General features: G+C 51.2%; 1 long non-coding RNA gene across 2 annotated transcripts; it reads right to left on the reverse strand.

Moving 5' to 3' along the window:
* Positions 1-159: 159 nt before the first annotated feature.
* LOC311446180 lies at positions 160-27,997 on the reverse strand. Of its 2 annotated transcripts, XR_014698783.1 has the most exons (3): positions 27,884-27,948; positions 14,338-14,453; positions 160-2,252 (listed from the first exon to the last, which is right to left on the reverse strand). It is a non-coding gene; the product is annotated as an uncharacterized lncRNA (long non-coding RNA). The 2 variants fall into 2 exon arrangements; XR_014698782.1 differs by lacking the exon at positions 14,338-14,453 and having other exon boundaries at positions 27,884-27,997.
* Between the last annotated feature and the right edge of the window lie 3 nt (positions 27,998-28,000).

A 28,000-nucleotide genomic window follows, 5' to 3' on the forward strand; every position in this document is an offset into this window, starting at 1 on the left:
GAATTTGCATGTGGCAGTGAGATCTGCCATATCAAATACCAATGCAAAGGCTAATTTAAATTCTTTTTATGCAAATGTTCAGTAGTATGGAACAGTAATAAATCTGGGAAACCACTGGAAAGGTGTTTAAGAGGACATACAAATTCCGGTCACACATCAGCAATTAGGAATCCCAAGAAGGAGAAAGCACCTGTCTTGGCCTTTATTGAATATTATTCTCAATTAGAATATTCATCATATACACAGGACAATTCCTTCATTCAAACTTCCATAGACATGTTCAAATTACATCATATCTGCAAAACAGAGAGATTGAAGTTATCATAACCTGTCTTTGAATAAACCATTATTGAAACTATAAATGGTCCTGTCTGAAGCTTGCTGAAGTGCAGAAGCCTGACAGATGCTGCACAGAAATATGACTGGCTGGATGATGTCTTCTGAAACAGCTTGCAGGAAAATGATCCCATTATGACTGTGGCTTTCCAAGCAGCCACCATGAATATCTAGCAGGCAGCAGAGGCTCCGTGTGGGGAGGGCAGCATACAGCGTAGCAAGCAAGGTGATTCTGGAGCTGCTGCTGGGCTGTGGTGAGCGGGGAGTGCAGTCACATGCGGAGGCTCTCCAGGCATGTCACCGTGAGATTTCCCAGTCCAGGAGCCAGGTAAGCCATCAGGTGGGCACACACAAGACCATGCTGGCTGGCTGGGACTGAAAATGTGAGCTTATCCTGTTGCTATTCATCACTCAAAAAGCCATGCTCTGGGCACAGTACGTGCCTCTGTGTGCAAGGTTAGCAAACTCTAAGGTTAGTCTTTGCCTGGGGCTACCCCTGTGCAAGGCAATGGGAGCAGAGCTTCAGTTCAAAAAAGCTCCTACCCCCGCCCCTTCCCAGTGATGCCAGTCAAGCTGCCAGGTGTTTTCTAATAACAGATCATACATTTAAGGCCATAGGGATCCTCGTGCTCATCTGGCCTGTGTTAAGTAGGAGATCAGACCTGAGGGTTTTTCTGTGTTGGTCCCTGATACAAATCCCATGTCTGTGCTTGAAGTGTAGACAGGACTCCTCTGTGATAAGGAGTGTTTCCCACAAAGCAACCTGGAGACTCCTCACCTGCCTCTGTTTGCCTTCCTCCAAATAATCTAACACGAGAACTGCTGACATCTCTCCTTATCGTACACACCGGCTGCAGCCTCAATTCAACCCAGTGCCTCTGCTCTGGACCCTGCTGCACTGCCTGCAGCCTCCCAATGTGTTTCTTTTTTTTTTTTTTTACACCTTCAATTCTGCCTATCAATGGTTTTGTCTGAAGCTGCCAGCTGACAAACCTCTAGCAATTCAGCTCACCCTCATCATGTTTTGCAAACTCTGGCACAAATTCTTCTCCTCTGGAATGTTCTCAGTGCACTGAGGAGTACGCAGCGTTACTGTTAATAGTCCAGGAAGGATTTCATTCTGCTCTTTTAAAATGCTCGAGTGCATCTGTTGTCTGGCTCCTGAAAGGTCCATCTTGGTGGCCTTTCCAAGGTCTGTCAGTGAATATCCTCCTCAGTGAGGTTGGATGATATACTGCATGGCCATGAAAGGCTTTTTAAAACTGCAGTGAAAATGAGAAACGTTTACTGAACACTTCAGGGCTGTTAGCAGCCAAATGATCTCTCCCTGTGAGATCTTCACTCGCTCCCCAGGAGCCGGTGGTGCCGGCTCTTCTCACTGCCTGGTATATTTGCAGATGCCTTCCTGCATTTTCCCATGCTGTTTTTCCTGCCGGCAGAACCTCCTCCCTACCACTGAAAAGCCATGGGAACATTCTTCTCTGATTTCTGCAATTTTTGTGTGAAATTCACCAGGAACTTCGCAGCAAGCCTGAACGCGCAGCCTGACACCACGACCCGTGTTCCCATGGTTCCTCTCACTTTCTGCTCCGTCGTTCCCACTACGTGTCCGCTGTCCCCACAACACCAGCTCTCTGAACAAGGACCGCTGAGCAGTAGCCGCGAGCACAGCTGGGCACGACCCATGGCTGCGGTCGCAGGCACACAATGTGTAAGTACTGATGGATGCTGTAGCTCAGCAATGAACTCCCTCGCCAGTGGAAGGAATCAGATGAAAGGATTAATTACCAGGCTTAGCTCTTGAAATGGTATCTCTCAACCATGCAGGCCCCTCCCTGGTACTTCATCCATTCATTTTGGGTCAAATTAGAAGAGGTGGAAAAATGAACAACGAGGGCGAGTTTGGAAGAATGCAGCTGTAATAAGAAGCAGTATCGATTGCCACCAAAAAGGCTTTATAAATCTTTCATGCTCTCTCTCAGTCCGGACCTGCCCCACTGAACCTCCCAAGACTGCTTGTTTCTAGGTGCACGTCAGATAAAAACGCGTTAACAGGGAGCAGGACTGGAGACCTCCCAGCTCTCCTCCACACCCCGCTGGCCTCTGGGCACTGCAGTGGGGCCAGGGGACCCGTGGGGCTCAGGGCCTGCCCCTGGCACCATCCCATCCCGTTTGTCAAGTGCCCAGGCCCATGCACCCAGCCCACCCCACAGGGCTGGCAGCTCCCTCTGAACTATGGCCTCTCACTGCAGTTCAGCTGGCTTTTGCAGAAATAAACGTTATTGAGAAAAATCAATGGTAATTCATTGTATCCTGTGATTTTTAAAGGCAATTAAGGCTAAGACAAGGTAAGAGGTTAGCAAAATCTCTCATTCTTTAATATATTGTATTTTCCCATTAATTCTCTAATCTTGTGACAAATTCTCCCAGGCAGAGGGCCAGCTTCCTGCCCACTTGAACTCTCCCTGAGTTATGAACGAAGCAGGTAATGCCTCAGCCCACTGCCGAGCAGCCCCGGTGGCGGCTGTGCGGCGAGGAGGGGACATCCTGCACACCGCCACAGTGCTGCGCTGGGGACTGGAAGCCATCTCTGTGGCAGGGCCAAGCTGGTCCCTGGCAATGCCTTCCCCCTGCTTGCTGCAGGGTGGGTGAGACACACACACCTTGAGGTGGCAGCCCCCCAGCCCATCCTGCTCACCACGAGAGCAGAGGGGGGCTTCTGCGTCAGGAGTCGCAGCCCTCAGGGGACGGCGGAACGCCGCGGTGCAGAAGGAAGCCAGCATTCCCCAGTTCTGTCCCCGCTCATTTGCACCAAAGAGTTAATAACTAAATTAGTAGTAATTAGGGATACTGTGAATGAGAACACATCATACTTCTGCTAATCACCAGTGTGTTTCTGTGTAATGTCTGGAAAATCAAAATTATTAATGAAGAAGTTATTTTGGAATTCAGAGTTTAATTCTGCAAATTCTGGGTAATGGCAGACTGGTTTGCCAGCTAATTTTCACATCATAACATCAGAGCCCCTTAATTAATAGTGAACTAATTAGAGAAGACTAACTTAAAGACAGCAGAAGTTCCTTCGGCGGCCGCAGCACTGCTGCCACGAGCCCGCTCTGTGCGGGCAGCGCAGGAGCAGGAGGCAGCTGCAGAATTTGGCTCAGAGGGGACAGCCACCCCACCCCTGCCGCTGGCCATGTGCTGGGAGGCACCACCACAGTCAGACCCCCAGAACGTGAAGCTCATTTCCAAGCCCCTCAGGCACCAGCACTCCCAGCTGCAGGCTCCTGGCCACCACTCCAGCACAGAGAACCTGGCTCTGGGCACCTGCCACCAGCAAAACTGCCCGGGGACCACTGTGGCCTTTTGGAAGAGGTGCAGGGAGCAGAGCCGCAGGACCTGCTGCTTGTCTCTGCACTCCAACACCACAGCAGCCACAGTCCATCTGCCTGTCCTGTGAAGGCTGCAAGATTTCTTCATCCTCACCTTCGGTCTCTGCAGCCCTGGCTTGCTCTGCCTCCCTCATGTTCCCCCAGCTTTGCTCTCCCAACCAGCTTCCTTCCTTGCAAGCACAAAGTCAGACTTGACTAGGTACCTGAAATATTTGTTTGAAAGCTCCATGGTGCAATTGTCTGCTAGAAAACTTCAGCTGTTAACCTGGGTCCCTTCTGTACTGTTCTGCAAGGGACAAGAGGAAATTCCCAGTCTAGCTCTGGGTACATTTCAAGTCAATTGCTCCTCGGATGCCTCACTGTGAGACCTCTCTTTGGAAATGCTGTGAAATGTCTCCTCCTCTCCTCCAAAACAAGGGTGGGAGCTTTTGCCCTGTGTAAGACAGACACAACATTAACAACCTAAGTATTTACCTGCTTCATTCTGGATCCTATTTATTAGGAATATTTTCCACCTCTCCACCTAACTAAGCAGAGTTTTCCCTTAAAACAGCAAATATTATGGCCTTTCATTGCACAGAAATTTATTGGTACAGGGTAAAAATGCTACTGTATTCCAAACATTGGCAAGAAAGCCGGGAGCCTCCAATCGTGCCAGCTTTTAATAAGATACACATTTAAGCTGCATGTTGCTTGCAAGTTGCATGTTTATTTAAACAAGAATTTCCAAGTGTTTAGGGACAGGGGTTGCTACAACAAGTTCTTATCATTAAAAACAATGGTGCTGAAACTTTCAGGAAGGAGAATTACAAATGGAGTCACTCTGCAGAATAAATCACTGATAAACTTTCAGCACAACTGATTTTAACCCAGAAAGAAAGTAAGGCTGGATCTTAACTCTCTTCTAATGGATGTACACACTCCCAGGATGGTTAGGGTTCTATTATGATACGAAATGATTTATTTGGGGATTTCAAATGCTTTAAATAAATCTTTCTTTTAGCCTCTGAATTATGTATTTTTCTAGCAGAGCCAGAGATATGGCACTTTGTCTAGGTAATTCTACAAGTCCAGGAATATCACCCAAACCTTTCCAGTTACCTGCCTTTAGAAACCTCTTCTGTGACTTCCAAAAAATTACACACAGAGGAGGGTGCTCACAGGCTGACACTTGCCTTTGGTAGTGGTGATAAATGAAGCTTCCCAGCTTAATTGTGCCAGGGGTATTGTCACACGCAATTAAAACATTACACGCACACCGTCAGCTGAAAGAACTCTGCTCGGGCCACAGGGTCAGGCTCTTTCAAGTCAGGAAATGTCAGTTGCCGCTGTCTATCCAAGCTTTATTCTAACTCCTGAGCATTACCAAGGTGCTGAATGAGACCAGTGGGGAGAGGAGTTTGTACGGTAATGAATGGCTGTCAAAGACCCTCCATAGGGCAGGCTGGCCAGGGGGCGATGAGCCTGAGCACGGAGGTAGCCACCAGCTTCCCTGATGGCATGGGTGGCCACATTGCCACCAAACCTGGCAGGGGCCCTGACATGACACCGAGCACCGACCCAAGTCACTTGGAGAGCATCAGAAGAACACAGGCACCAAGCAGAAGGCTGTTGGAGGATGCCAGCCTCCAGCGCTGCCTGTGATGACTGCAAGCAAGCGAGAAGCTGGGCTGTTGCAGAGCCCTTGGAGTGGCTGAGCACACAGTGAGCCAGCCTGGCCACACCACTGACCACCGGCCTTGGCTTCCCTGTGCAGCACCAAAGGTGCCGGGGCCCCAGACCACAGCACACCCACGGCACGACTCTGCCTGCACAGCACCCAGGCTGCAGGCAGCGCCCAGCCCCGCACGGGCTGCTGAGGAGGAAGATAAGTGATCCCCCGCCACCGTGCCTAGAGAACTGCTGGGGCTCAGTAAATAAAGGAGACGCTAAATATTATTTTTGGTAGGGATTTTCGTATGAAAAAGTAAAACACCATAAATCAGGCACAATGCTACAATCAGCACATACTTGTGAATAAATGCATCCTGTAGTACATTTCAGCATAAATTATAGCCACTTGATTTAGGCTTTGCTGCACAAAGCCATATTATTTAAATTCAGCCAGAATTGAGTCCACTCACATTGCTACACATTTATAAAACATATTCATGATTATTGTCATAAACTCCTGAGAACTGGCTGTTGAGTTATTTTGCCACATCATCATCTATAGTAAACAAGACTTATTTTACATTTCTCTTTTCTTTCCCGACAATCTGCTACAAAATGCTCCACAGAATTAATGCCTAAGTTATAGCCAGATTTTCTCCAGCAAGTGTGAAATAATACCTATTACACAGTATGGCAAATGCAAACCCATGCACAGCCAGAAGCTTTGAGCTCTGTTGCAAGGACCGTGTGAAGTTCCCCATGTGCTCTGCCTCTCTCTTTTCTCTCACTCTCTCTCAAAAACAAACAAAAAAAAAAATCAGCTGATTCAAATAAAAAAGCCAGGGGGCTAAGAAGAAAGCATGGGCCCCCTCCCTTGCTGGCTGGTAGCTCTCTGGACAAGAAGGGATTTGTTGAGAATGGGCAGAGAAGGATGACTGAACTAGAAGAAGAGACGCAGGACTCTATGTGACTAAAAATCTCAGTTTCCTGGGACTCTGCAAGGCTGGTGAGTCCCGCTGAGGACCACCATAATGCACCATAATTAACTCATAATGCAGAGGTTTTGATTTTGTGAATTGTTTTCTGTTCTCCATGCACAAGTAAAATACATGATCTCTTACAGAGACAGTCAAACACTAAGCACACTGCCATTGTAAAACATTCAGAATTCAGAGAAAGTCATGGATTATCTGGCCTGAATCATAACACCTCCCATAATTATAAAATTGACCGGTGCCACTTTTCTCCCAGCTGTGATTGCAATGTGTCTGTTCTTCCACTGGCCTGGACATATCTGTCAGCTGCTGGCTTGCTTGTCGAGATAAATTATTGTTTTACATTTCTCCTCTAGTTTGCAAACTTTTAAAAAATTAATCCCATCATTTCAACAAGTGTAACAACTAAATTATCATCTTTACATGATTAAAGTCTCTGCTGCGTCTTTTCTTGGCAAACATTACATGCACATAATTTTACTAAATGTAATAAACCAACCATAGAACTATTAATTTTAGCATGGTATTCATAACAATTAGAAACGCATGAACCTTAAAATGATAAAAACTGAAATGAATACCAAAATAGCATGAAACACAAGAATCCAGCTCCTCAAACTAGGAAAATGGATGTTATTGTGTTGTGCCACCATATACATTTCAAGAGACACAACCACCGCTGGAGGCACGGTGCTGCCTGGGTCTCTGGGGCAGGTTAGAGCTCTCCGCGCTGCTCCCCAGGGAGGAAACCAGTGGTGCTAGGGTGGGGGTGTCACCCCCATATCCCTGCCACCCCACAGACCCCACGTGCCATGGGAGCGGGAGACGAGCTGCTTTCCCCAGAGCCTGGTGGGAGTGGGTGCAATGGCCAGGCTGGCATGGGTAGAGCACAGCACAGCAGGGGATGGCGTGGCACGGCACAGCAGGGCACAGAATGGCACAGCACAGTGGTGCTCCCAAGCTCACGCTCAGCTGGAGAGTTGGAGGGGGTGCATCAGCGAGCCTGCCAGTCCTCCTCCTGGCAGGCCCCGGGGCTTCCCCCCGATGCTGCCCCGGCCTCCCAAGGACTCCCAGACCCCCTCTCCCTGCCCCAGGAGGGGCTCAAAGGCCAGGGCCACAGTGCTGGGCCTGGCCCCACAGCGCTGGCTCCCCCTGCTCTGTTGCCCCACCACCACAGGGCTTCCAAAGACCTGGAAATTGTCCCTTTTGCCCCAAAGAATCACATGAGTGGGAAGCTTCACGGTTTTCTTTTATTTTGTTCATTTCAGCAACTGACCTCTTTTTTCCAGGGGGAGGGGAGGGAAAGCAAAAAACTAGACATTAAGTATTTGATCAAAAGCCAAAATCAACCTTTGGTATCAAGGCATTCTTGAGCTGCTTTGTTTATAGATACCAAAATATACACACCATCCCACACTGCTGTAACCACTTAGAGCATAAAACACTTCCATAAAGAGCAGCCCGTTGTTACAAATCACACACTGCTGCATTTCCTAGGTAATAAACACCAGGGAGCGAGAGGCAAGGCAGCAGCAAGACTTTCTACCAGATGATAAGGGAAAAGCCATTGTTACTGGGGCTGGAGGGGGCCTGGAGCCGCACCGCTCGCCAGCTTGCTTTTCTTGGAGTGTCCTAGTTTAGAGAATTCCTCATGGACTGGACTTTTCTGCATTTCCTTTCCCATTATCGCTGATTGCCAAAATATTTGTGCAGTGATGGAATTTGCCTGCCAGAACTAAAGCAGGAGGAGGGAGCTTTGCTTTAGTCTGACCCCAAGTCATGAGAGGTTGTGGGTCTCCGTCGTGAACTACTGGAGCTAAACCCTGGCAGTGGCCCAAGGCTGCCTAATGAGAATAACCCAGCTGGTCCCTCCCGCCCCTGCAGTCCCCTGGGGGATGGAGGAGAGGCACCGTGGCTATTCCAGGACAGAGGGATCTGATTGAAGCAACCAGAATGTTTCCACTTTGCCTGAGCGCACTAGGAAACTTTTGGAGAGGGAATATTTTCACAAAATATGCTAAGTGCCTCCAGATCGATGCCTGTGAGTAGGAAAAATCAAATAGTTTTGCCATCGTAAACAGCAGAAGGGCACAGAGGAGTCCAGTGAATAGCGGGACAAACAGGAAAGACTTGGAAATTTCCAGGGTATTGTTTGAAACTCAAGACAGAACATTCTGATCTACTTTTACTGTTTTGATGTTACATTTCATGTTTTAAAACACTCCGTGCCTTCACAGAAACACTGCAAAGACGTCGAAAGAATTCAAATGCACCAACTGCTATTTATTTGGCTGTCCTTCGTTATTTCTGATTAGCAACTTTTTCATCAGAATGGAAATGAGACTCTTAAAGAGAGACACCCGATGCTGCCGTGCACACTGCGTGACCCCGCAGGACGGGGCCGTGCTCCCCTCGCAGCACAGCCAGCTCGGGGCTGACACCTCACAAAGCAGCAGCACCCCTGGGGCAGCACCCACAGCGCTGCACGCAGGCACGACGCTTTGTGTGTGAACAAGCGAGCACTTGCTGAGCAGCAACTCACTTTCTACAGAAGGAGCATGATTCCAATCAGCTCCCACTGACTGGTGGGACACTGGAAAAGTGAGCAGTAGCCAGCACCTGCCCAGAGCACCAGCCCCTTGCAGTGCTGCCACTGGCTTCTGCTGCCCGTTTTGGAGAACAAACCCAAGGGCAGCACTGCGCACTCACTCCTGCCCAGCCGGGCTGGCTGTGCCGGACTCGCTGCAGCAGCAGGCGGCCGTGCCACAGTGCCACGGCACCTCAGCCTCCCTCCTACACCCTCTCCTGCACGTCCTCCAGGCTCACATTGCAGATCTGCTCCCTGTTTTTCAGGCTTTGCTGCAGAAGGCTCCACAGCGGTTCCCTGCCAGGTGCGCTTGCCCGATGCCGGCCGTGGCGAGGCGTTGAGCTGCTGGCCAAGGGCTTGAGACACATGGACGCCGTGGGTCACGGCTCTGCTGCAAATGTGTCCTGGATGCCTGTGATGCTTCTGGCAACAGAAATGGCCTAAATATTTGTTGAGGAGTAGTGAGTGCCTTTGTCTCTCAGGCACAGAGAGACTTTTCTTCTGCATCTGCTTAGCCATTTATGTCTTTGTTGCTGCCAGTTGGAAGCTGCAGCTTGCAAACCAGGCCCTCCTAGAGCAGAGTGAATTTTAATTCAGGCAGAGGAGCTTAGTACTGCGCTCAGATTCAGCCTGACAATATACGCTCGCCATTCCACCATGATGGGAAGGCAGTGCCACTCCTCGTGCTCAGCCTCAAGCCTGGCCATCAGAGCCCCCTGCACCCTTCCTAGGAGCTGCGTCCACGTCCTGGGAGCAGAGCCCCCACTGCCCCTCCCAGCGAACACAGCTCTTCTCTCCACTGAACACTTCCCGTGCTTCCAGCAGTTGGAGTACATAACACAAGCTTCAGTCCTGGCTCAAGTTTTTAGTAAAGGGATATTTCACCACAGCAAACAGTTGTGGAGGGAAGCAGATCAGATTTGCTCATCTATCTAGTCAATCTTTAGAAGTATTACTATGTTCACAGGAGTATACATTATTGGATTACCATCAGGTTTAGGAGAAAGATGTGGAAGTGCAAAACACCTAATACATTCACTGCAAATGTGCTCAGGCTGGAGAATAGAATGCCAGAAAGACAGAGGTGGCAGATCAGGCCATCTTAACCAGGCATCTCACCATAACTAGCTTTACACAGCTTTCACATACCAGGGAGGAAACAGGCTTTTTGAAGATAGAGACAGCCACAAAGATGCCATACCACCATTGACCAGCCAATATTTTCCCTTCGTGTGATGCACTGCCAAGGTGTGAGCTTCCCATGCAGCCAGGGTCAGGCAGGGCAGCGGGATCTGCAGCCAGGCAGGCTGTGACAAGTATTTGTGCATTAGATGCTCTGGCCAGTTTTACATTTTATTGTCTAGCCCTTCAAACAGATATCTGATCTGTCAAAATATAAAAACTCCTAAAGATCAAAATACTTCACAGAAGAGCTCCCAAGGCATTCCCACATGAGATTTCCAGGGAGTCTGCAGCAGGGCTGAGGGTCAGCTTTGTCACCGCTCCCTCCTCAGAGCTGTGCTGAACAATTAGTCTCAAGTGAAAATCAACCACAGGAGGTTTTTTTTTTTTTTGCCTTCCACTTCCACAGATCACCTTCTGCTCCGAACATGGAAACCATATGGCAGACAGGTCCTATCCCCTGCCAAGAAATTCCTGCTTGATGAGATCCCTGTAGTTATCACTGAGGCTACATGGGCTTCCAACAAGGGAGCTCAGTTTCTGCCTCAGACTCCCGAAGCAACCTGAGGAGGAAGAGCCGGGGCCAGGGTGCCAGCATCTGTGCTGTAGCTGTTGCCTGTTGAGTAATTGCCCTCAGAGGGAATATTGTCATGCTTATATCTTCATCTCTGGCCCTTCAGCTGGTGGAGGCTGTGAATCCAGCCATGCCCACTGCAGAGGGCAGTGAGGTACGCCTGGGCCGGAGGCAGGACCCAGCTCCAGATGCACCCTTGTCCAACCAAGGGGCGTTGGCGGAAGGCACGGAGAGGGCTTCCCCTGCACTGGGCAGTTTGCACTGAAAAAGGCATGTTTTACCAATGTACATGGTCCAAGCCTTGGAAATACTGAGAATTTTACCTCCAACCAGCTCACAAATACATCACACAAGTGGTCAGGTTTTTAGACGAATAGTTTCCCAAATTAATCAAGTATCGAGAAGCTTCATTTAAAACTGTAAAAATCCAAACAGTAGCCCAATCCACGGAGGGACAATTACAAAATGCAGGGAAGTGTATCCCAAATCATGTAAAGTCAAGCACAGCCAGGACAGAGCCCCCATGCAGCAGCCAGGCTTTATGGAGACTGAACCTTCAGTGCCTGTGCTACAGCTGCCTTCAGTTCTTCAGGAGTACAAGCACCATTCCTCATGCTAGGTTTTCTCCTGGAAGAAGTGCTGATGTGGGAAGGAGTGATGTGGATGGAGTAATCATTGGCCTGAATGATTGCCTTGTGAAAAGGATGGGGTCTGATGCAGGGAGAGGCTGGTATCAGGGGATCAACATTGCTGCACAGGGCACAGTCTCTTATCTGCATCCGTGTCTTGTTTGCGGGGTGTTTGTGATGTGCATCCATTTGTCAGTGAGAAAATGATTTGCAAATACAAGTGCTGGCAAGAAGGGAGCATGAACTAAAGCGATAAGAAATGAAGACACAGCCTCACCCCAGACACATCCTCAACACAAACATGAGTTGTGCCTTGCTACTGAGCCTGGCCGACGAGCAGAGCTGTGCTGGGGGAAGCACAGGGAAACCCAGAGAGCCCTGCAGGAAGAGGCTGCCTTCAGAAGCTCCCAGCTGATGGAGAAGCCAGAGCTACCACCTCCTGAGGAGGCGGATGGGCCCGGCAGCCAGAATTCCATCCTGGGAACAACGTGGGAGCCTTGTGGGCTGCCCACAGCAAGGGCTGGGCAGCAATCGCTGGTTCCAAGGCTTCCCCAGTAACACCAAAGGCTGCTATCATCTTCGCCATTAAATCACACATTACATCAAATCATGTCAGAATGCTCCTTGGGAATGCCAGGGGAAGCAGCACTGCCATCAATGACCATTCTATGAAATCTGTCATTAAGCTGCTTTTTAATCCAAGTGGCATATGCTATTAGCTACAGTTTTTCTGGTCAAATTGTCAAACACCTTCAAAGAATTGAAACACCAGCCTCATCACTTTTCCTAACCAGGCCCACAGTTCGATCACAGGAGACTATTGACACCATTTCATCAAGACTTACCTTTCATCAAACCTCCCCTCCTTCGTGAAACACTACCATCAGCAAATGAAAGCATGTACAACGCAAGTGGAGCGAGCCCTGCACTGAACTGGTGAGCATACTGTAAAATCCTACTTATTGATTGAATCATAGATGAATCATTTTCCCAGACGTCTGCAGCTTTTGGCCCATGAGAAGGGTCAGGACGCTCTGTCCAGCACCAAGGCAGTGACTGGTGGCTGGGGACACAGGGGACACCACTGGCAGCACCTGGCACAGAGACCACGCAAACCCCCACTGTGCGCCGGGGAGATGCAGCATGGCCAGGCACGGACAGCCTGGGGACACACAAGCTCCCTGTCCCCCAGCAGGTGGGGGTGCTGGGGGCCCCAGCAGGCCTCTGCAAGCCTCTCACCACAGTCCCTCAGGGCACCACCAGGTTTGCTTGAGAGCTAGAAAGAAAAATCAATGAGAACGGTGCAGTCAAAACAGTTTCTGGCGGAGCCTGCACACCATCCTGAAGTGAATATTACTTGGGACTAAATTGTTTTCCTTATCTAGCAGTTTGTCCTACGGAGCTGGACTTAGCCTCCCAGCGAACCCAATAAGTCTTTCGGTTTGACTGGAAACTCCACATTTTTCCTTTTTAGAAAAATGTCACAGACATTCCTCTGTTTCATTACTCTTTGCTGCTTCTCCTTTCCCTCCTATTAAAGCTCTAGCAAAGGGAGGCTTAGTCAAGAGCCAGCCCAGAGCTGGACACAGGCCCAGACTGTCTGGACATCGCTCAACAGTGGAAAGACCTATTGTTTTGCTTGGCAGGCTACTGGTATTTTTCCTTATGCCCAGAAAGGCTGCGCCAATTTACAGCCAGTGACCTAGGGAGGGGGAGGAAGAGCCAGACCCGCAGTCCACCCTTTTCCCCTCCAGTAATCTCCACCAGCCGGAGGCACTCACACTCCCTCCCATGGGGCAGGGTGCATCATCTTGAAAATTACCTCACATGCAGAGCAGCAGCCCCCTCCCTGCCATAGGTATCCCGCACCCCCTTACTCATGTTTCCCATCCGGCTGGGATCTGATCCTCTCCATACCCCAGGGCACGGGTCATCATCTCGAGCCTCCCTGAGCCCTTCCTGTGCCCACAGGCATCCCAGCCCTGCAGATGCCCTGGGGAACGGCGATCACGTCCTGCTCCCACCCGGGACGGAATCCCACCGGCACGGCCAGCCCGATGCTATCTTGGTACTTCCAGAGCCAGGGCAAGCAGGAAGCACAGGGCTGTGGGAAAACTAAACAAGGAAGTTAGCCAAGGTTTCCCACACCACCGAGCAGGTTTGCTCCCTTCTCTTTCAAAGTGCTGGGCACAAGTTCAGGTCAGGCCTTGCCTTATCAAAAGTTATTTCTTCCATGTCCTGATACCATCAGCAGCTTCCACCATCCTGCTCCCAACACCGCAGCATCCCAGTGCTGCAGCCCACAAACGGAGTGGCTGCAGAGTTCCTGTGAGCCCCCATTTGCTGTACAGACAAGGCTTGTCCCTACCCCTCACACCATGTGGGTCTCACCCAGTTATGCATTCAAGTCTGGGGGATTTTCAGGCATTTTCCATGACAGGACTATAACACGAGCTCTTCCCCTCCCAACCACTTGAACCAGCGCCATGAATCTGCTTGGCTGATTGTCAGCAGCAGGAATTCGGAGCGAGCTATCCGCACGCCATCACCAGCATCAGCCCAAGTCATAACATCCTGCAGCAAGACGAGGCCCTGGCACAGCCAGCGGCTCCAACCAGGCTCACCTCTGCAGGCAGAGCTGCCTCCTGTGGCGCACACAGCACACGAGTCCTGCACCAACAGGGGACAGAGACAGCCTCACATGTGCCAGGTCTGCTGCCACCCTCAACCGGCCCAAGGAAAACTTGAGGCATCAGCACAGGGTAAAACTTTCAGGCCTGTTTGTCACTGCACAACCCCACAAGCCAAGGTTACCCACTTCCAATGCGGTCTCAGCACACTTTTATCCATTCACGAGATCTGGGTTTGAAGGTGAGCTGAAGAGCAAGCTCCACAGTTCCACTGCCTCCTGCCTCTTGGCTGGCTCTCTGGGCATCACCCTGGAACAAGGAACCACCAGCAGCACCCGAGTGCCACAGGCCCCACTTACCTCTGGCAGCCAGGGCTGCGGTCTCAAACACAGAGATCCAAAGCCACAGGCACTGTCCCGCTCGTGGGCATCATCTTCTTCATGACTGAAGGAAAGCAAACCATTAGATATGAGGCCTGCAAGACAAGCAAAGGGAGGACTGCTGAAGCATGAATCTTGCTGCATGTTGCTTATTGTTGACTGATGTAGGTGCCCACCACCTGAAAGAGTCAGGTCCTCTCTAGATTCAGACTGCAACACAGGAGCAGCTCGAGCAAATGACCTTCTGATTAGACAAATGTGCTTTTTTCAGTGTGGGTTTTAATATAGATATTTATTAGCCAAGAGCTGATGGGCAGCATGTAGAAAACACGTCCTGTCTGGGTTTTCAAGGACAGGAGCAGCTAACCCAGATCACTGGATGGCAGAGCAGTTTTAAGTACAAAGCTTATCTTCCACATGTTCTGTTTGATTTTATACTGGACATGTTCCTAGAACCTACCAAGTGCAAGCAAACTACAGCAAAGCAGCGCTGGCAGACAGAGCTGAATCCCCATCTGAATCCCCAAACCCTGTGAAATGCTCCTGAGAGCACTTTCCCCTACACAAAGGGGAACGTGGCAGGTCTTAGAAACCTTCCAAAAATATTTAGCAGTAGATGACAAACACTAATTATTAGTGAAGTTCTGTGGTCCATCTACAACACAAAAAGCTGCACACACAATCTCAGATGGAGACTCCCATAAGCAAAGATATGGATGGAAATTAAAGGAAGGTGAGCAACAACGGGGCTAATCAGAAAGGAAATGGTCCTTGTAACTCAGCCAAGTCAAACTCTGATTATCTCTTGGATTTAAAGTGCTGCTGAAGCAGGAAAGCTTTAAGAGCACAAGCAGTAATTGTCTTGCAAATAGGAAGGTGCCGGGCTTTCCTTCTCTGCTTTGGAAAGGACAAAGCAGGATGCAATACATGGCTGTCAGAGGTCACAGAGCGGTGATTCGGCACTGTGTACAAACCTCATCCATCACCTCTGCTAATTAAGAGCCTCTGTGGAGCCTCTAGAAGGCCCTGCCCACTGTCCCAAGCCCAGCAGTGTGCTCCAGGATACAATGGGGAGATTGCATGTCAGTCCTCAGGGGCTGCATCTCCCACATTTTGCTTCTGTGGACCTTCAAAAGGTGATTATTCATATTTCTGGACTGGCCATCACACCTCATGGCAGCAGGACTGCAGAGCTGCTCTTGGCATTTCTGTCAGTGTTATTGCTGGCCAGCAGCACAGCTTCCAGTCTGGCCCCTGCCTTTGACTCCTGAGAGCTCAGCGGCTCCCTGCTGCGGACTGCTCCAGCTGTGGTGGAGAAAGCACTCAGGAGGAGCTGTTCTCTCAGACCATTTTATTGCCAGCTATTTCGATACCACGAATCATCTCTGCAACTGGGAGGGACAGGCCTCTCCTCCCCTTCAAAGGATATCCATGCTTTGTTGGGAGGCTGCTGGATGCCAGAACAGACCTCATGGAAAGCAGGTCGCGGGCTGCTCCTCTAATCAGGGAGGTCCTTCCTGACTCCTTTTCAAAGCATTTTTCCAAGGAAACTGGATGCACTGGCAGCAAGCTGGGCGGCTCGCACGAGAAGTGTCACTGCTTTCAGAGGCAGAGCACTGCACAAGACAGAAGGTGTCAGACGCTTCTTGACCCTGCAGTGAATCCCTTTTAGACTCAGTTCTGCCTTCAAGGTACAGACAAGCCCAAAAGAGTTAAGGTAGTTCCCAGCTGCCAGCCTCCAAGTCTTCCACACATTCCAGGTGAAATTGAGCCTCCAAGCCCTCAGCAGCCCACAGAGCTCCTCAGGTGCTCTGCTGACACAAGCCCAGGGTCCAGCTAGCATGGGCTGGGGCAGGAGGCAACACCCAGCAGCTCTCAAGCATCCTCCTGATCCCAACTCTCTACTGGGCAGCTGGTGAGAGAAAGAGCTGCACAGGAAGGCCCATGGGGGGAGGGAGTCCGGGGCAGTGAGTGGCAGTACTTTCAAACAGGGGAAGGACCACTTCTGCATCATGCCAGGATTCCAGCTTACTCTTGGCTTTACTGCATCTGTCTGCGTGGCACAGGCTGGGATGCGTGACCCTAGAGGCAGGGCTGGAGACAGCTGCTGAGTGCTCAGCCCCACACTGGGGCATGTGTCCTGCAGCCCCCATGAGCCCAGAGCCCCTGCTGTATCTTTGGGGGTTGGGGGAAGATGCTGTGCAACCCCCTCCTCCACCACGTTACACCACCACGCTGCTCTGCCACAGGAGCATGCTGCCCCAGAACACCTCGCCTGCACCACACACCCCTGACTGGGCTCAGGGCAAGCTGTGTCCTGCTGTCAGCACCTGGGGAGAACTGTGAGCCCTGCTCCCCCCCCCCCCGAGCCTCCCTCCCAGCCAAGCAAAGAGTGGAGGTGCTCAGAGGGACACTTCTGCCCAAAACACACCCAGCAGCTCCCTGCGAGCATGAGGAACCAGCACGGCCGCCTGTAACGCGATCCAGCACCACGCGCACCCCAACACGCAGAACAGCGCTGCCAGCACCCAGCCAGTGCAAACACGCCAATTGGGTGTAATTGCTGCAGAAATGGGATAAATAAGGAAGCAGCAGAGAAGCCAACAACACTAGGAATGAGTAAAGCCTTGTCTCAGAGAACAAGCTGAATTCAACTAACTTTATTGCCCATAATTATTTGCCCTGCAGCTGATTGTGCAGACACACTCAGGGATGCATCTGGGATGTGGCTCTCCCCAAGCCAAGCCGCAGCAGCTCTCCCAGGGCTGCCTGCCTGGCCAGCGGGCTCATTGCCCTTTGGAAGCAGCAGGACCACAGCTTCCCTGCCCGTGCACCAGGTGAGCTTTGCACACCTCCAGCAAAGGCAAGGCCACGTGTGCTTTGTCACAGGACTGTGCCCTGCCCCAACACACATCAACTCCTCACTGCCGGGGGAGGATTTGTGGCACAGCCACAACACCAGTCCCATAGGTGCACCCCATGCTGGAAAAGAGTGCAAGTCTTGCAGCAATGGACCACAAGCCCAGGACTGCAGGGCCCACACCCCTTGCACCCAGACACCCCCATACACAGCCTCCTCTAAGGTCGTAGTCCCCACATTGGATGGAGGCAGCCTCAGCAGCTGAGCTCTGATCCCCTTTGCCCCACAGGACAGGATGTCTGTTACCTACAGAAACCAACCCTCCTACTCATAAGCCTAGAACAGACCCTTCAAGAACAAAGCATGTTTCCATTTGCATGTGGAAAGTCCCAGTTTTTTCTCTGGGTGTTCTGGGAGGTCAGCTGCAGCTTTCAGAAGCATGACTAATACAAAGAAATGCTGTAAGTATATTCTTAGGTATACATAGGAAAACAAATTGTGATTTTCAACACAGAAGATCAAATAATATTTTGGTTACAGCTAATTACACAGCCCACAAGTACATCAAAGGGAGTGGTGTTATTCTAAGATCATTTTTCCTTGACTTAGAGAGCGCATCGGGATTTCATGACTGATTTTGTTATATGTTGCATTATCTTCTCCTTGCCATTATTTAAGAGGTATTCTGCACCGGGTGTGACTTCAACGACTGGGGAAACAAAACAATGACAGTGCTGAACTCAGCCACCTACGTGGCACCAACCAGAGGCCAGCCAGTTAATGGTTTTGAACACTGATGTGAGTGAGATGTATTTTCATAGGCTCCTAGATATTTATGCCAGAAGGCATCACTAGATCATACTGTCTCATTTCCAATGTACCACAGGCTTTTGTGTTTTAACCAGTTTTTCCTCTATTGAGCAAAACGACTACTTTGGCCAAGACACTTTTCGAAGTAACATTAACCTTGGTCTGAAGGTGTTGGGTTGGAGAATCTACCACTTACCCCTGAGTTCTGTTCTGGCAGTTCATCCCCACCATGCTCCCCCATCTCCATCCCCTGCCCTGCTCAGGTGGCACTGGTAGCCAGCTCAGCAGTGCTGCCACCCTCCTGCTCCATCCCTGCAGCCAGCAGCACGCTCCTGATGGCAGCCCTCATCTGATCACCGCAGCTCCCCTGCCCCAGCTGCAGGGGACATGGCAGGAGCCAGGCACAGGCACCTCCTGCCCAGCTGCAGCAGCCCCTGCTCCGCTGCTCACACACAGTCCCCACAGGAAGGGTGAGCTGATTGATTTAAAAGAATTACAAGGGTTCTGTGGAAATGATTTGTTACCAATTAAGGCGGAAGTCAATTAAGGCAATTGGTACAGGTTAAAGAAAAGATGGCCCAAGAAATTCCTAATTGACCAGGGAAAAAAAAATACGGAGAGCAGCCTTCCAGGAGCACTGCATTAACCAGAGACTGAAGATGCTGTGAAGTTTTAAGAGTTCATTCTGTGATCAAGGGGAATACCAAACTCCTGCAGCTTGCTGTCCAGATGTACGCCTAAAAGACAGCTATTGCAATCACTTGATTCTCAACTGCTTTACTTTCCCTACATTTTCATTTTCTCACATTTATTGTGTCAGCTCTATCTGGATTCTGACATTCATAGGTGAGTTTTCACATACAAGCAACCTTCACAGAGTGCAACCTTTCATATCCATCCCCCCAAGCTAACATCCACCACGACAATTCCAGACACATTTACATCCGGCTCAGGAAACCCCGAGCTAAAAATATCTGGAGGCTGGAAATGCCCTCAGACAGCAGTCACCTCTGCTCGGCCAGGCCCTGGCACGCACTTCTGGCCACTGCTGCCACCAGTCCTCCTTCAGGGAGGAGCACCAGCCCACACCACCCAGCCCTCAACAGAACCAGGAACTGTAGGAACACTAGACAATTAACAGGAACAGAGGGGTGAGGGTCAAAGGGTCAAAAAAAAAAAGTAAAGAAAGGTGGAAGCAGTGCTGAAACATCCTAAGCTCTCTCAGAGCCACCAGGAAGGCACTGAGAGCACCTCTGTGTCACCAGCCCCAGGGCAGCACAGCCCCCCCATCTGTCCCTGCCCCACCAGCATAACACCAGACTTGGGTGACCAGCATAAATAACTGTTTGCACCTTGCCAACTGCTGTGCACAGTGCTGGTGGCACCGCAGCCTCCCCTCGGGTCTCTGCTGAACACCTCCAGCACCAGCACCAGCCTCCAGCTCCTACCCCAAGGAGCTCTGCACCCGTGAGGGCCAGCACACGTCCATCACAGGATCCTGCAGTGCTCTGCAGGAATAATTCTGATGTGCTGCAGACTTCAGATGGGGCTAATCACTCGCACAGTATGAAGGATGCCTTCCTTGGTGACATTTTTAACGCTGTTTTTAAGGAGCATATTGCCCAGCTGGAAATGAGAATCCATCAGGCAATAGCATACATAGTAGGTCCTGGTCAGTAAGTGGAAAGAATTGGGGTTTATGGCTCAATAAATCATCAAACTTTCAATTAGATGAGTAGCTTAATTACTCTGCTGGATTTAGCATCCTACCTCTTTTGTAAGATCATATCCTTTTAATGGCAGCACCGCAGTTACACACAAGCCTGACAAATTATACTTCATTCCCTTTTGTTCAGGATCTCAACCTAAGCAGATGGGACAGCACACCTTAAACCCATGAAATTACTCTAACATACAACTTGCTTTGGCTTTCCACAGGTTAGTCTAAATAAACATCGCAAGAACCCTTCTTCCACTGGACAGGAAGATTGTTTCACGTTCATGAGTCTCTGAACAGAAACATGCTGAATGGATGCAAAACAAGAGAAATACACATCACCAGCAGGCTTTGGCATGCCTTGATGAGATGGGACCCTTTAAGTCTGATCAGGGATCCCAGCAGACTCGAAGCCCCTGTAGAAAGCAAGCACTTTGGCAATGCCTGGTCATTCTCTGGTTGTTCAACCCAAAAGCAGGCATGAAGGAGCCTTCAGCCACCAGAGACAGCCTGGGCCAGCCCAGGACATCGCCTACACGTTCCTCAAAACCCAGCTGCCACCTTCCTTTCACAAAGCTTGCCCAAAGCCCAGGCGCTCCTGGCCAGCAGACAGGGCATGCTGCAGATGAGCCAAATCTACAGCAAGAGCACGGAGACCATGCAGCTTCATTAAACACTGCCATCGGAAGCATGCCTGCATTCAGTGAGTTCTAGAAACTTCCAGACCTTATGTCACCATGTCAGTGATAAGTGACAAATCAAAATGCAACACTGGGGGCAAGCAGCAGCCAGTTTGTTAAAAACATTTGAATGCCAGGTTCAGCTACTAAGGCATTGTAGTTCCTATTGATCATCCCAAACTGCGGGGCCTTTCCCCCTCCTGCTGCTCAGCTTGGACGAAGGGAGAACAGCTGGAATCCTAGCACTAAGCACCTGTTAGAACACACAAACTATCACTTTCAGCTGGTGTGGCATTACCGCAGACACTCCAGAGCTCCCATGCTCACCCAGGTCACCAGAGGCCAGGCAAAGCCTCCTGGTGACGAGGCTGGAAGGGGCAGTGCCCAGCTCCCTCCCACAGCAGGTACCAGGACACCCACCCTGCCTTGTGTCCCCCACCCCTTGGTGTCCCAGGGGCAGCAGCACACTGCCCGGGAAGGGCCCAGCCTTTCCCAGCCTCACAGTGTGGAAATGGGGACTCCCACATCATCCCCAGCACCAGCCGAGAACATCTGCTGCTCCCAACTGCTTGCAGCAAAATGCCATGGCTTAGCTTCTACCCAACCTGAGCTTGTGCTGTACAAACCATTAATAGCTCTATAACACGAGGTGCTCATTCCAAGCACGTTGCCACTGTTATATAAGGGTTATAGCTCTGCTCCGACTGGAAGCGTGCCCTTCCCAAGCAAGTTGAAGCTGGCAGCTGACAGCAAGCTGTGCTGCACAGCAAGTAGGGTGCCAATGCTCTCCCCCAGCACCAGTGGGGCAGAGCAACAGGCTGCCCAATGCAACATGGAAGAAGGAGCCCGTGGCTGCCACAGAGAAGGTTCCTTGCTCAGAGCATCTCAGGGCTCCTTTCCTCTCTGCAGGAGCATTAACTCAGTCCCAAACAAGCCCCTGCAGGCTCCCTGTGGGATCAGAGAAATCCCCACACAGCTCCAGACAAGCCCCAAGCTTCTCTCGCAGTGGGAGAACACCACGGAGGTCCAGGCCACATCACTGCCCCACAGCTGCAGACAGGCCGAGGAGCCCTCCCAGAAGGTAGGGCTAATAGCTTGTAATTGCTGCCTGGGCTTTACGTAAGGCACACACCAGTTACCTCCACAGCCAGCTTCAGATACCTGAAGCATCCCTCCCACAACCAATTTCTCCTTTCAAGGCAGTAGCAGCACAGACTGCCTGTGGCAGAGGCTGCTCTCTGCACAGATTAAGTTTTTAAAGACATCCTCTAAAGGGCTGAGCAGCTCCCAAATTGTGCTAGTACGTCTCAGGGCAAGTTACCGATGCCTGAACTCATGGTGGGTGATCATTTCCTGCTGTTATCCAGCACTCTTTGCACAGTATCAGAACACTCTACAAGGCATAAGTTGAGATATTAGATATCTTGGAGAGATCAAGGCTCACATAACTTTTGCAACCCACCAAAAAAAAAAAAAAAATCACTGCAAAGCAAAGCATTAGCAAAACCAGCATCCTGCACAGCACCAGAGATCAATGACATTCCCACTGCTCAGAGGGAAAAGAAGAGATCCACGCTTCTGTCAAGGAATTTACACATTTACAAATCACAGCAAGTAATAGCCCCACAGCAGGAAAGATACATGCTGAAGTCCATGGCTCCTAGCAGCCCTTGGAAACCAGGTGGGTATGTTTGGCTAGCATACAGACGAGCATTCACATAAATATTGTCAAAGAGCTAAACACAGTTTTTGACATAAATTACACTCACCACCCAGATCCAAGTGGGGATCTCTGACAGGTAGCATGCACCAGTGGGACCCACCAGCAAAACCAGCCCCACAGCCTGACCACAGGTTTCCAGACACAGGCAAGGACTTCAGGGGAAAGCTCAGTGAGGTATATGGGGAAAAGACTACTGTAAAATTTCAGACAGGATCTGCTGGCAACCACCCTGCTCAGCTCTCCAAAGCCAGAGTTTTTCTAGAGGGAAACCCACAGCTGCTTGCAGTCCCCAGATTCGGGCTGCAGAGCAGACCCTGGTGCAAGGAAGAGCTCTGCTGCTGCTGGCTCTGGACAGGGAGCAGACATTGCCCATCCCTGTACACATCCAGTGCCCCCGAGCTGTCCCTGCAGGCTGCCCCATTGAAGAGCAAACAATGTAGCTGATGGTCTATGCCAGGGACACTGCTGGCAAACAGGGCTGCAAGGCCTTGCTTGACTTTACATGCCCTGCTCAGGGGTGCAGGAACATGCAGCACGCTGAGTGCTGTGCAAAGCAAGCAGCCAGGGGAACTCCAAGAGATGACAAGCAGCACCTTTGTCTGCACCCTGCAAGGACAAAGAGCACCCAAAGCCAGGCAATGGCATGTGGCAGTGAGCTGGGGGGATTTAGGCCAGCCAGGCAGTGCTGACAGACTGGTGCCCAGTGCCTGGAGGAATTCACACCTTGCACCCGGTCACCACGAACCACCAGCTGTGCCTGAACACCCCAAACTGCAGTTCTGAAATTCCTCCACACCACCATGGAAGAGCAGTAGCCCAGGAACACCTGTGGGTCACACCAGCCTCCAAGGAAGCTTTGGCAAGAGATTTGGCAATTGTTACAAATGCTTCTTCACCTCATTTTTATTGCTGTGATTTAGGCTGAAAAGTGCACTTTCTAATTAAAAGCAAGCCCTTCCCATATACTGAAGGGACTGTCTGATCCATGAAGAGTGACTCCCTTTCTCTCCTCACTTCCTTCCCGTTGCACCTCATGAGTTATAGGTATTTCACACTCATAAAAGATAATCACCCTTCATGGGTGAAGTAGCCTCTCTGTGTGTACCACAGCAGCAGCAGGATTGATAGGCTGTACAATTAAAACAGGAGCCGCAGCAGAAGGGCTGGGCACAATTTCTATTAAAGGGAAAATCCAACATTTAGGTGGTGCTGTGCTCTGACAGTCAGGGATAGGATCCCAACATCCAGCCACGCCACCTCCCAAGCCCAGAGGCAGCAGAAGCAGCAGCACAGCAGGAGGTTAGCACCGGTCCCACACACCCAGCCCTGAGCAGAGGTGCCGAGCACAGCCCTGTGCCCATCCAGCTCCTGTGGCCAGCAGCATTCAGGGGGTTTCCTGCCAACACCCCAGCTTCCCCAGGGCCAGCAGCCTGCTGACATTTGGTCCCACCTCTCCCTCAGGGCCCCCAGCACAGGTGGTGGCAGCCCCACAGCGCTGCGGGGAGGACCAGCTGTGGCAACCAGAGGTGGCCACCAGCCCCCCTGCTCCTGCCAGCCCTGGCTCTCCAGCAGGACCCCCGCTGCGCACAGCTCCGTGGGGGCGTTATTTACCTTGTTAATTTCTGAGGGAGGCGTTTTAATTGCTTTAAATTACTGCTGGAAAAACTGGAGTGGTCAACAATCAATCAGGCTGATTTACCACCCCGTGCCCACCTGCTGTGAGCCGGCAATCAACTGCCGCCACAAGATCTATTATTGATGAACTTTGCAGGGCTGCTAATTAGCTGCAAGCACGCGTCCCCAGCCCTGCTGTGCTGGCAGAGCAGCCGCAAGTGCCCCAGCACAGCTCTGGTGGCCACTGCCCAGGACAGGGACCTGCGTGGCACAGGGACAGGGCCCTAACCCTCCACACCCTGGGGCCATCCCCTCCCACGGGGCTGCTGCTCCGCTGGCCACAGCTCCCCCAGGCTGCAGAGCACTGCCCGGTAAACAGCATTTGTCACTGCCATTATTAGATTACTCAAAAGGAATCTTCTTTTGAATGGGGCTACGAAGCAAGAAACTCCCTTTGTGCATTGAGCATTTATCTCCTATACCATTAAGTGGAACAGCATTAGCATTACCGCAAGTCACCTTAATTACTGCTGGAGCAAGGAGCTCCCTGGGGCGAGGGTGTGCAGGGGCTGCTCTGCACCCAGGACACTGCACCAGCACCCAGAGTGCCTGGGGAATGGAACCAAGGGCTGATCAAGTGTCTCTTGCACCTGCCCAGGGCTCAGTGAAATGCCCTGTTATAACTGGTTATAACTGGAGCATCTCCTGGCTGGCAGGTCTGCAGTGCATGCAGGAGGGCTCTGCCAAACCAGCACAGCGCTGTTCCTTCTCCTCAGGCTGGAGGCACCCACCTCCTAAAAGCAGAGGAGCAGGACACAGAGTGACACGGGCAGGGAGCAGCAGCAGGACACTCCATCACACCACACCAGGAGCTCCCCCAGCAAACACCAGCACCAGCCCCAGCAATGGCACAAGGGGCAGAACAGCAAGAAGGGTGCTCCTTTGTTGGACCGCAGCAGCAGCTGTGGCAAGAGGAAAGCTGGCCCAGGGAGCAGAGCTCCTGGGCACAGAGCTGTGTTTAGAACAAAGGCAGCAAGGAGAGGGGTGGCATTGCAGCTCTCAGTAGGAAACTACAGTTTGTCCCCTGCCAAGAGCGCCTTGGTGGTGATAGGCACTCATATGCCAGTCATCTATCAGCCCACTGATCTCATCCTTGATTTTCATGGACATCTTTGATTTTTCATCATAAATTCTCCTTGTTCCTCACTGGAGACTGACAGGGATTTTAAGTACAGAATGAAGTAGAGAATATTAAAGTGGCTGCTATTCTATTGTCCCTGTCACTTGTTTCATTTTAAATGCTGTCCTTATTAATGATAACATCATAACACTTTAGGACCCTCAACTAAGGCCTTCAAGGACATTGATTAAATGCAGCTCCCCCGAAGACCTTTCCTTTCTCTTAAATCCCCCCATTTCAGAGACAGAGCAGCAGAGGCATGAGAACGCAGCGCTCAAGGTCAGTCCTGAGCTGCTACCAAGGCTGGAGAGGTCGCAGCAGCTCTTTCTGCTGTCCCCAGCCCTCGACTGCTCCAGCTCGCCCTGCAGAGTGCTGCCAGGCGGCACCAAGGCTGGTGACACTTGGTGGCAATGGTAACCCAGCTGCCTGCATGCACCCTGGACATTTGGCACCTTCCCCATCCTTGGCAAGGTGGGACAGGAACTTTGTAGTGCTGCCAGCCAGGGCCTCTCCCCCTCAGACCTCCCCACCAGAGCAGTCCTGCCAGGGGACAAGGTAAATTTGTTTTCCTCTCCTTGTCGTAATCCCATCAAAGCACTTCTGGCTGATGGCTCCCTCTTGCCCAGGGTGCTGCTCTGTGCCTTTCACCAGCATCCACACAGCACCTGTACGAGCTGCTTCTCTCTGGCAAATCCACACTTTTTTTTTTTTATCTCTAGACATAAGGCAGCAGTGCCCTGCAGCTCCTCCACTAACAGGTGATTAAAAGTGCATAAAGATTTACTCATTTCCCTTTCCTGGTGTCAGTAAGCAACATGAAAAATAAATATTCCAAGCACTTAAATATTAAGACTCCAGATTCACAGAGGGAAGTAACAACTCCAGGCTACCAGGCAGAGGTTTCCAGCCAGCTGCAGAAGTGGACTGTTTGCTAGCTCTGCTTCACAGCCGCTTGCTTCATGCTGCCACAGCAGCCTCCCTATATCTCTCAGGAAAGGCACTCAACCTGCAGCCATCAACAAGGCCTACCAGGGCACCAGCAAATGGACAGAGCACCCAGGGCTGGGCAGGAGAGGGGTCTCTGGTCCAGATAGACAGACCAAGAGGACACAGCCAGGACCTGCAGCTGGGAGCTGTGCTGCAGCGCACGCTGCCGTGCCCCAACAACCCACAACAGCCAGCTGGAGGCAGCCTGGGCTGCAGACAGGTTGTTCAGGGTGAAACAGCTCGGACTTGGCGAGAACCACTCCAGTCTGTGCCTTAACAAGCAGGAGAATCTCTGATGCTCAGAGTTTGCATAACATCCCTGACCTACCTCCAGCACCGCTTATCTCTGCTATGCATCTCAGCACTCCCGGGCTTGGCTGGAAGCAGCAGCAGTCCCAGGAGGCAAGGGGGGAGATTCGGTTCACACTACATTTACACCTGAAAGACCAATTGTTTACCCAAAGCTGTGCAAACTTTGTAGGCCTGGAAACAGGGCTGAAACCCTTATGCAACTTCCCAACTGAGCCAAAATGGCCTGGCACCAGCCAACACCACAACTCACAGCTCTGACATTTTCATGGTTCAGCCCAGAGCAAGTGGATGGTATAAAACCTGAAACAGGGCCATGAGCAGGTCCCTACTCTGGGCATCTCTGTGCCCACAGAAAAGCAGTGTCCTGGTTTTGGCTGGGATAAGGTTAATTTTCCTCCTAATAGCTGGTATGGTGCTGTGTTTTAGGTTGAGAAAAATGCTGATATCACACCAGTGTTCTAGCTATTGCAGGGCTTACACAAGGCAAGGACATTTCAGCTTGTCCTACCGCCCTGCCAGCAAGGCCAGAGGTGCACAAGAAGCTGTGAGGGGACAAAGCCAGGACAGCTGACCCAAACTGGACATATTCCGTACTATATAGCATCATTCTGAGCAATTAATATGGGGTAGCTGGCATGGGGGGAGGGAACAAAGGGTTGACTGCTGCTCCAGGACAGGCTGGACATTGGTCAGTGGGTGGTAAGCAATTGCATTTGTATCACTTGCTTTGCACGTTCTATTATTATTATTCCCCTTCCCTTTCTATCCTATCAAACCATCTTTATTTCAACCCATCAGCTTCTGCCTCCCCCCCCCCCCCCCTTAGTTCTCTCCCCCATCCCCCGGTGTGGTCCCAGAACACAAAATCCTGTGCAGTGGGGACACTCCTGTGAAGCTGGAGAAGGGGAGCTCCCACGCTCAGTAACACCCACAGCCCTCACCCAGTTCTCATGGTGCAGCTCTGGGCAAGACCCCACACAGAACCAACCTCCAAATACCTACTGCCAAAGAAAAAAAACACAGAAGCCCCAGGACTGAGCTCTGTGTGGATCACTCCATTCTTTGCTGGACCACCACAACCTCAGCACATCAGCTCTTCCACATACTAAGCGTGGCATGAGCACCCCACCAGGTTTATATGCCAAGCACCAGTAGGAAGGCACAAGCACCTGCTCCTCACCACCAAAGCTTTGTTTCCAGCCTGAGCCAGACACTAGCTTGTAGCCATGCACACCGAGCTCACCCAGAGACCCAGCACTGCCCCTCTCCTCCCCCAGTCCAAGGAGTCGCTCAGACCAATAGGGCAGGACAGGTCTCCCACAGCACCCAAGCCAAAGGGCTGCACCACAGGACACAGGGAACACATGAGGAGCACAAGGGCACCACAGGGCTGCAGCCTCCCCCCACCCCAGGCACCTTCCCCAGCCTCCCCAGGCACCCTCCTGCAGCGAGGGCACCGCGCTGCCTGCAGCACCCACGCTCAGCTGCTCCCCTCAGCCACACAGAAGCATCGGTGACATGAGCAACACCTGCACTAACCGCACCACTTTATCATCACCATTATATTAGCCCCCACCAAAACCACATTTTGACTCACCCACTGATTTTTAAGTCTTCAGAACAGCACAAACTCACTCCTTACCTGCTGGTTCCCTTACGGCTGCCCACAAGCACCACGCCAGAGCAGCCCGCAGCACCTCCAGCTCCTCAGGGCTCACTTCCCCATCTGTGGCTCCTGCTTTATAAAACCTCCCTCCTG

This window comes from Aythya ferina, assembly GCF_964211825.1.
Source record: "Aythya ferina genome assembly, chromosome: 17".
Lineage (NCBI taxonomy): Eukaryota > Metazoa > Chordata > Aves > Anseriformes > Anatidae > Aythya > Aythya ferina.